Source organism: Eumetopias jubatus, unplaced genomic scaffold (genome assembly GCF_037043125.1).
Source record: "Eumetopias jubatus isolate StellerSeaLion01/CBP00866 unplaced genomic scaffold, mEumJub1_p1.0 scaffold_2, whole genome shotgun sequence".
Classification (NCBI taxonomy): domain Eukaryota; kingdom Metazoa; phylum Chordata; class Mammalia; order Carnivora; family Otariidae; genus Eumetopias; species Eumetopias jubatus.
This window is the reverse complement of record NW_028274808.1, coordinates 7,597,947-7,605,962: the sequence shown is the minus strand read 5'-3', so window position 1 is coordinate 7,605,962 and position 8,016 is coordinate 7,597,947. Positions and strand designations below refer to the sequence as shown.

General features: G+C 40.4%; 1 pseudogene; it reads right to left on the bottom strand.

The window, feature by feature from the left end:
* Window positions 1-2,886: 2,886 nt before the first annotated feature.
* Window positions 2,887-7,172, bottom strand: LOC114206111 (uncharacterized; annotated as a pseudogene).
* Between the last annotated feature and the right edge of the window lie 844 nt (window positions 7,173-8,016).

Here is an 8,016-nt window from a genome sequence, read left to right as displayed (position 1 = left end):
CATTTAATATTAAGTCTTCAAATCCATAATCACTTTCATTCCATAAGCACTTTTTTATGGTATATTTCATTTCTTTCAAAATATTTTGTTGTTTTCAGAGTGCAGATCTACCTATGTTAAATATATTTTCAGTATTTTATTCTTTTTGGTGCTATTAAATATTTTCTACTCTCTAGGATCCTATTCTGGATCATACATTGCTTTTTGCTGTCTTATCTTGATACTTTCCTGTGTTCTAGAACACGTTTCAGTTTTGTCTTCCATGAAATTGTCATTTTTGTAGAGTTTAAGCCAGTTGTTTACCACAATTCCCCAAAATGGTATTTCCTTCTGTTTTCTTATTGTGAGATTTAGTTCATGTATTGTCGTCATTCTTTTTTTTTTTTTCTTTCATTTTTCAGGAACACTACACAGCGGTGTTTGGTCTTTCTCAGTGATTTACACCAGTAAGTCAATGCTTTTCATTATGATGTTAACTTTTTCATGGATGGCAAAAACTTCAATTACACGCTTTAACTGTTTACCTAACGTTAACCTTTCACTATGGTGGTTTCAAGTGGTGATGTTTTTCCTACCATTCCCTCTGCTTTTAGTTGGTTTCCACTCTAAAGAGTGTTTTCATTTCCCTCCACATATAGAGGCATGTACATGTACGAGTATGTTAATCTTTCAATGTGCTAAAAATCCATTATTTTTATTCTTTATTTTAATGATATGGTTGTCCCAAATGTGGCCAAAGGGGCCCCTCTGATCTGCCCCATTTCCTTTTTACCTACCTCTCCTTTTGTGAGTACTTCCTTACTTTCCAGCAAAAGATACCTTAGATACTTTCCCTCCTCAATACCAATCGTGTATTTCCCTGCCTCAATCAGTCCTTCCTCCAAGGAAGCCTAGTTCCTATTACTGAGAATGAAATTTAGAAACCCAGTATTTGAGTGGTATTTGTCATTGCAACTGAGGTGTCCCTGCTTCTAGGCCCTTTCAGAGGACAGGATCAGGAAGCACAAGCACACACATCATTAATTCATGTTAAGACTATTTCCAATCCAACATCCTGAGACTTATCTTCTCCTTCCTCAAGTATTTGTGTCTCCATTTTCCATTACCAAGTAAAACTTTGGCTGAACAACCTAAATATATTTAACCACATACTCAGTCATATGATACACAAAAATACTTCAAAAATTGCTACACTCACACCACTGCAAAAAAAAAAAAATCAAGTAGGCATAAGGATAATTTGCAAATATTTTTGTATGTCACTTAAGTGTATATAGTAAAAACAATGTGTTAAAAAGTTAGTTGAATTTATTTTGTGATTATGGTAGTTATTTGATACAAAGTTAGGCCCATTTTTTTCAATTTTCTCCCACTCCTTCTTGTTGACTTTAATTCCATGGTTGTTCCCAAACCCAAACCACGCAAAGGGTATTCTCAGAAAGCGTCCTCCTACCACTTCCTCAATACTCCTCCCCACTCCCTGGCGGTTACATTTATTGCTTATCCTCCCTTTGCTTTTTCAAGGCCAGCAGCAGACTGTCTCTGGTTTCACATCTGACATCCTCTTGTTTCTGACCTGCAGATCCCCTTCAAAATGGCTCACCTGATTAGGTTGATGCTTATTCTGGAAAAACGCCCCTGTGATTATCTTACAATTAACCAATTAGGGATCTTAATGACATCTGCAAAACCCCAGCACCATTGCCATATAATGAGGAGAATGATATTCCATCACATCCAAAGGTTCAGAACAGAAGCAAAGGGAGGAAATTATACAGGTGTGAACCCCAAGGGATGTAATCTTGGGGGCAAACTTAGAATATTGCCTAGCAAAATTACCCAGAGAGTCTGAGGTTCTAATTTATATGGATTAACTGCTTGGAGCTTTAAGAAAGCACTGGGAGAGAAGAAAAAGTCTTAGATTCCACCCACACCCTCTACCATGGTCCCGACCCCTCATCTCAATCAGGACCCCTATGTCCCCTCAGTGTACCCCGTACTCCCCCATCCTGTTCTTTAACCTACATTAACCCTCCTTAGCTGAACCCTCTTCCTGAGGCCTGTGCACATCCTGGATCACCAGTACCTGTCCCAAAGCCCTGTTCTTCTGCTCAAGTCACTTCAGGTGGTGTGGCCTCTCTATGACCTTGAGTCCACCTCCACACGCCCCCTTCGGCCTCCTCACTAAGTGATTTGGCTCCTATTCCTTTCCCTCCTTTCTGCTTTTGTCAATCCCTAAGGTCCCCAAATGCTTCCTTCAATCTATCCCTGCTCCAACATCACCTGTGCCTCAGATGCCAGCCATGTACTTGCCTCCTCCCCCACGTGCACTCATTTCTCTGTCTGCCCCATTTTCTTCCTAGTCCATTGGGGCCCTGGTCTTCAGGCTTCCCATTCCCCATCTTTCCCTCCCACCTGATCAGATAGGAATGACTGTGGCTGTGCAGCTAGGGAAATGTGAACAGGCTGGACATTTCAAAAAGAGGAGTATTATTTTAACATTGGACTTTATTCATAAACCAAATGTTTATTCTTCCATGTTCGTATTAATTTATACTGCAGATGTATATGTTTAAACACCGATATAATATTTAAATCACATTATTTTGTATTATGACCTTCCAGGTTATTTCAGTTATTTTGTGACTGATTCAAGTCTTGTAATTATGGTTAAAGCTGCATAAAAATATAAACTGAACAACATTATTAGACTTTTGAGGCACAACCTTTACTGATTTCAAGTACTAATCTATTGAAATAATTTAATGTTTTATCAATTGTTACAAATTCTTCACTAAACATTCCCGGATCACAGCACAAATCTACAAATCTCTATTTTCATCTTACATTATTTATAATGTAAGATGAACTTACTATTATAATAGTTCAGGACTTGGCAAAGTCCTGAACATTCTGAAGTGTGGATTTCAGGACTCTCGATAGAGTTTGTAGTTTCTGCTGTAGAGTTTGCTCATGGTGCTTAAAGGGTAAATTATAAATGAAGGCACGCCATGAAGGTGCGGGACTGTACACATACAATTTCTCCCTATGTGAGCCTCTGGTGTCTGTTAGAGCAGAATGTGAGGACCGTTTTTCCTTATATTTATAATATGGGTTCTTTCATGTGAACTAAGGTCAGAGAATGATGAAGGCTTTTCCATTGTATGTGATTATTTTAACTAAAGGGTAAGACATTTACTGAGCATTCTGGACACATTCATTTCATATACAGGGCTCCTCTCTGGTATAAAATTGCTCATGCTCTTTAAAGCTGGAGTTTTGACTAAAAATTTCCTATGGTTTTTCTTCAGTGTGACTTCTTTTATGTTGACTAAAGGAGGAAGGATGATAGAAACCTTTTCTACATTTATCACAGATGTAGGATTTCTCTCCCTTGTGAGTTCTTTTGTGTGAATATAAATTAACATTCTGGCTGAAGTATTTCCCACATTCACGGCACTTATTTACAAGGTCTCTCTCTGGTGTGTGTTCTCTGGTGTACATACAAGCTGAGTGCTCTGATGGAATCCCTTCCCACATTCATGACATTTATAGGGTTTCTCTCCTGTGTGAGTTCTTTGGTGTGAATGTAAGTTAGTGCTTTGCCTGAAGTGTTTCCCACATTCATGACATTCATAAGGTTTCTCTCCAGTGTGAGTTCTCTGGTGTATATAAAGCGGAGTGCTCCGATGGACTCTTTCCCCACATTCCTTACATTTATAAGGTTTCTCTCCTGTGTGGATTCTTTGGTGTGAGTAAAAAATAGCCTTCTGGATGAAGCATTTCCCACCTTCACTACCTTTGTAGAGTTTTTCTCTGGTGTGTGTCCTTTTGTGTATAGAAAGCTGAGTGCTCTGGTGGAACTCCTTCCCACATTCCTTACTTTTATAGGGTTCCCTACATGTGAGTTAGCACATGTTGAGTCACTGTGGATCTGTAAGTGAAAACCTCCCCACATTCATTATATTCATAGGCATCCTTTCCAGTGTAAGATCACTGCTGTTTCAAGGAGATGAGAGGCTGTTAAAGAATTTCTCATATACATTAATTTCTCTACATGACTCCTACTTTGATCATGCAGTGAACATCTCCTGTTAGCATCTTCCCTGTTTATACAGGCCATGCATGTTATTTTCTACAATACAAAGAGATTTCCTTTTTCATAACACCTCAACTGCAAAACTATCAGATTTACTTTTAAAGATTTCATTAGTTTCATAGACTAGCTGCATGAGCCATGTTTATGTGGCTGTCCTTTTATAAGAACGCAGGTGATAGCTTTGAGCAACATCTTGATTTTCTCCCTAATTCAAACCACCCAAAGCTTTCTGCTGAGGCAGCATTTATGCCCAACTGAAATCACAGTCCTGTGCTGTGTTCTAAAATCTGTTGGCTCCCATGTCTTTACTGTTGAGGAAGGGTTCACCCCCTTGAAACTTACCATTGACATGCAATTAGATGGGTCCTTTCTGCAGATGTCTTCTTGTCTCTTAAGGCCACTTTTCCTGTCTAAAGTAATAGAAACAAAATGAACTGCTAGTGTGGATGATAGGATGAAAACTGTGAAAATATGCAAGGCCTGTGTAGGTTTCAAATACTGACCCTTACACAGGGGAAAAATGTGAAAAGAAGGAATGTATCAGTGAGTTGAAATGTACTTCAAGAAAGTGAAAATTATGAAGTGTTTTCAGGACTGAAATAAGATTGACATTCCCCTGGTCCTGCTCTCCCCATAACAGGACCTTCCTGGCACTGTGCACACACAACCTGGAGCTCACCTGGATTCGGGCCTTGGGGAAATCCTCTTCCCTCCCTCCACAGCTCCACTCCTTGTTCCAACTGGGAAATCACATCTGATTTGCAGAGATGATACCCTGTTTTTGGGGAGTAAAAGGTGTATTGATTTTAGATTCTATGCAGAGAAACATGAATGCTCTTTAATTTCAGGGCAGAATACCAAGGCAAAACAAGGTGAATAGTGAAGGAGAGCCCAGGGAAGAGCACCTTGAACACTGAAAATAGTAAAGTCCTTCACCAGGGCAGAAAGAACATCCTGACACTATGCCAACCCAGGTAGATTTTCTTGTTGTTGATGTGCAGGACCAAGGTCAAAGACAGAGTGAACAATCTTTAGTGTTTTCAACAAAGGAGTAATTATATGTTTCCACAGTAGGCTGAAATTAATTTTTTTAAAAAATTAGGTACACAGAAACTGCACCAGAACACTTGATTTTTCTTTAGAAATAGATAATAGGTATAATTTGCACAAATGGATCTTTAATTGCCAACTGAGTATAGGGAGAATAGTTATTTAGTAATATTTAGTGCTTTCATTCATTTAAAATATTCACTGAATTCCCAGCACAGTCCTGGGCATGGGAGGTCCAGAAGCAAGAAAGACATGAAAGAGGGGCCGGGAAAACTATATATTCTTTTGGGGTGACAAAATATGTGTAAGTAAATAAATGAATTGCATTCAAGTAGTTTTAAGAACCATGAAAGAATTTGAATAAGGGCTGAGAGGGGAGGGGGGATATGTGAAAGCTGAATACTTGCTGAACAAATACATTAATGTTGACAGACTCACCCACAGAGACCAGATGACTGATGTTCTCCAGCATCACATCTCTGTACAGCTTTCTCTGGGATGTGTCCAGCAGGGCCCACTCTTCCTGGGTGAAGTCTACAGCTATATCCTTGAAGGTCACTGATTCCTAAAACATCAGATATTTTGATGCAGGCAGGGCCTTGCCTCCCAAGAGCCATGAGAGTACACTGGACATGACGGTGCTGAGGATGGGTTGCTGTATACACAGAAGGCTCAAACCCTGCCTGGGGTCCCAGTCAAATGTTTCTCTATGCTGCCTTATCATGGGTCTTTCACACAGACTCACAGAAATATACACACTTTGTAAACATAACTCCATTATAAATGATTATGAGGTGTGGTGGAAATACCCAGGGCACGGCACTGCCCAACTTCCTGCAGGACTGAATGGGGCTCCTACACGACTTGGATAAGCAAGTGTGGCCTTGCCAATCTCTACACAACACACATGTTCATGATAAGACTTAAGACATACAGGGGCACCTGGGTGGCTCAATCATTAAGCGTCTGCCTCCAGCTCAGGTCATGGTCCCAGGGTCCTGGGATCGAGCCCCGCATTGGGCTCCCTGCTCGGCGGGGAGCCTGCTTCTCCCTCTCCCACTCCCCCTGCTTGTGTTCCCTCTCTCACTGTGTCTCTCTCTGTCAAATAAATAAAATCTTAAAAAAAAAAAAAGACTTAAGACATACAGTCCAGAAGCAAAACTCCAGGGGCCCTAAGACTGTTGTACACAGGGAATGTTCTAGCCTGCCCCTCCATTTCAATCTTCTTGGGCACCTCCAAGTACTGTTTATCACTATCATCAGCCTCTCAATTAAACCTGATCTTTCCAGTCCTGCAAAATTTGCTACAGGACCCTAGGTTTTATTCCATTATAATCCTTCTCAATGCACTGCCCACATTAGGAAAACAATACTCAGCAGACATTTCTTTGTTTTCAAATTTGAACAAAGTTTAATTACAAAGAGGGAAATTGAGTTGTTGGGAATAAGAGTGGTAAGGAGAATTTTTCTTTAAGTTATTAAAATGCTCAAGCATATTCTATAAAAACTTTAGTAAGTTTAAAATTGGGGAAAATAAATGATTCCTCACTGATCTCTTCTCCCGACCCCCAGTCTCAATGCTGCAGAGCCCTCCTCTGTAGCATCTAAAACCCTGGATGGACTGAACTCACCTGAAGGAAGCTCTGCCTCCCCACAGGACTGTAAGTTTCTGCTTGTTCTCATTTCTATCACCTGTGTTCACCACAGGCCTAAACCCACTGCAGACACTAACCTGATTAATGAGTGAGTCACTTCTCAGCTGGGGCCATGGGATGGATGAGAAGAAACAACTTTTCTGCAAGAATATCCTTAAGGGGATGGGGGATGGAATAGAGTAATACGGGTATCAGATTATTTCTCGATCAAACCCTGACCTGCCATAAGCCTTCCTGATGAAGTGGGACTGACACTAATATTTCATGGAGGCACAAAGAAGATCCAGGCCATGAAGATAAATCTGCTCATCCTTTAGAAAAACAGGTATCCATGAGAAAGAACAAGTCCTACTCACCTGTGGTTGCATTGTCTAGTACTCAGTTGCCCCTTTCTTCCTGTGTATTCTCACCAAGGGACAGTCCAATAACTAAGCAGACAAAGCTGAGGAAAGAGAAAGAACCCATGAGACTTGTCTTTTCCAATATTCCTAGATATGCCCATCTTTAATCTGCAAATCTTCCTATGGTAGTGACTCCTGCCCATAGTCCAACTCACATGTACCTGCAGAGTAAACAAAGACAAAGAGGGAGGGGGCTCCCCTCTCCAAGAATCAACAATAAGAAGTCTTTTCCTATTATGCTCATAAAGAAGTTATTAATATCCCCATTAAAAAGATACCAAAAGCTTAGAGGTGTCATTTAATTAGACTTGGTATTCAGAGGTCCTACTAATTTACATCCCTGGCACCAAAATCTTAGAGGAGAACCTGACTCCTGTCACATGGAGATTCTTGTATTGATAACTCAGGACACCATTTTGGAATTTCGTATTTTATCATTTTTGGGTGAAGTCCACTAGCATTGTTTTCCAACACCCATCTCAGCTCATGAATGCCCCATGCTATCCCTCAAGCAACACCTGCCCTCAGTCACCTTGGCTCCTCCATATGTGGGATTCAGGCAGTGTTAGTGCCTCAACCCAACTGTATAACTCATGGCCTTGGAATATATGGCCTAGCAACCATGGAATCTCTTTAAAGTTGGGCTGGACATTTCAAAGACCCAACCCTTGCTCATGTGTTCAGTGACTTTCATCATGTAAGTCTAGAACATAAAATCCCTTGCACAAGAAAGAAGCAGGAGTACATATGTCATAATGCTACGCATTAAGGATTGCTACCTAATCCCCACAGAGCAGACAAGCTCATAAAA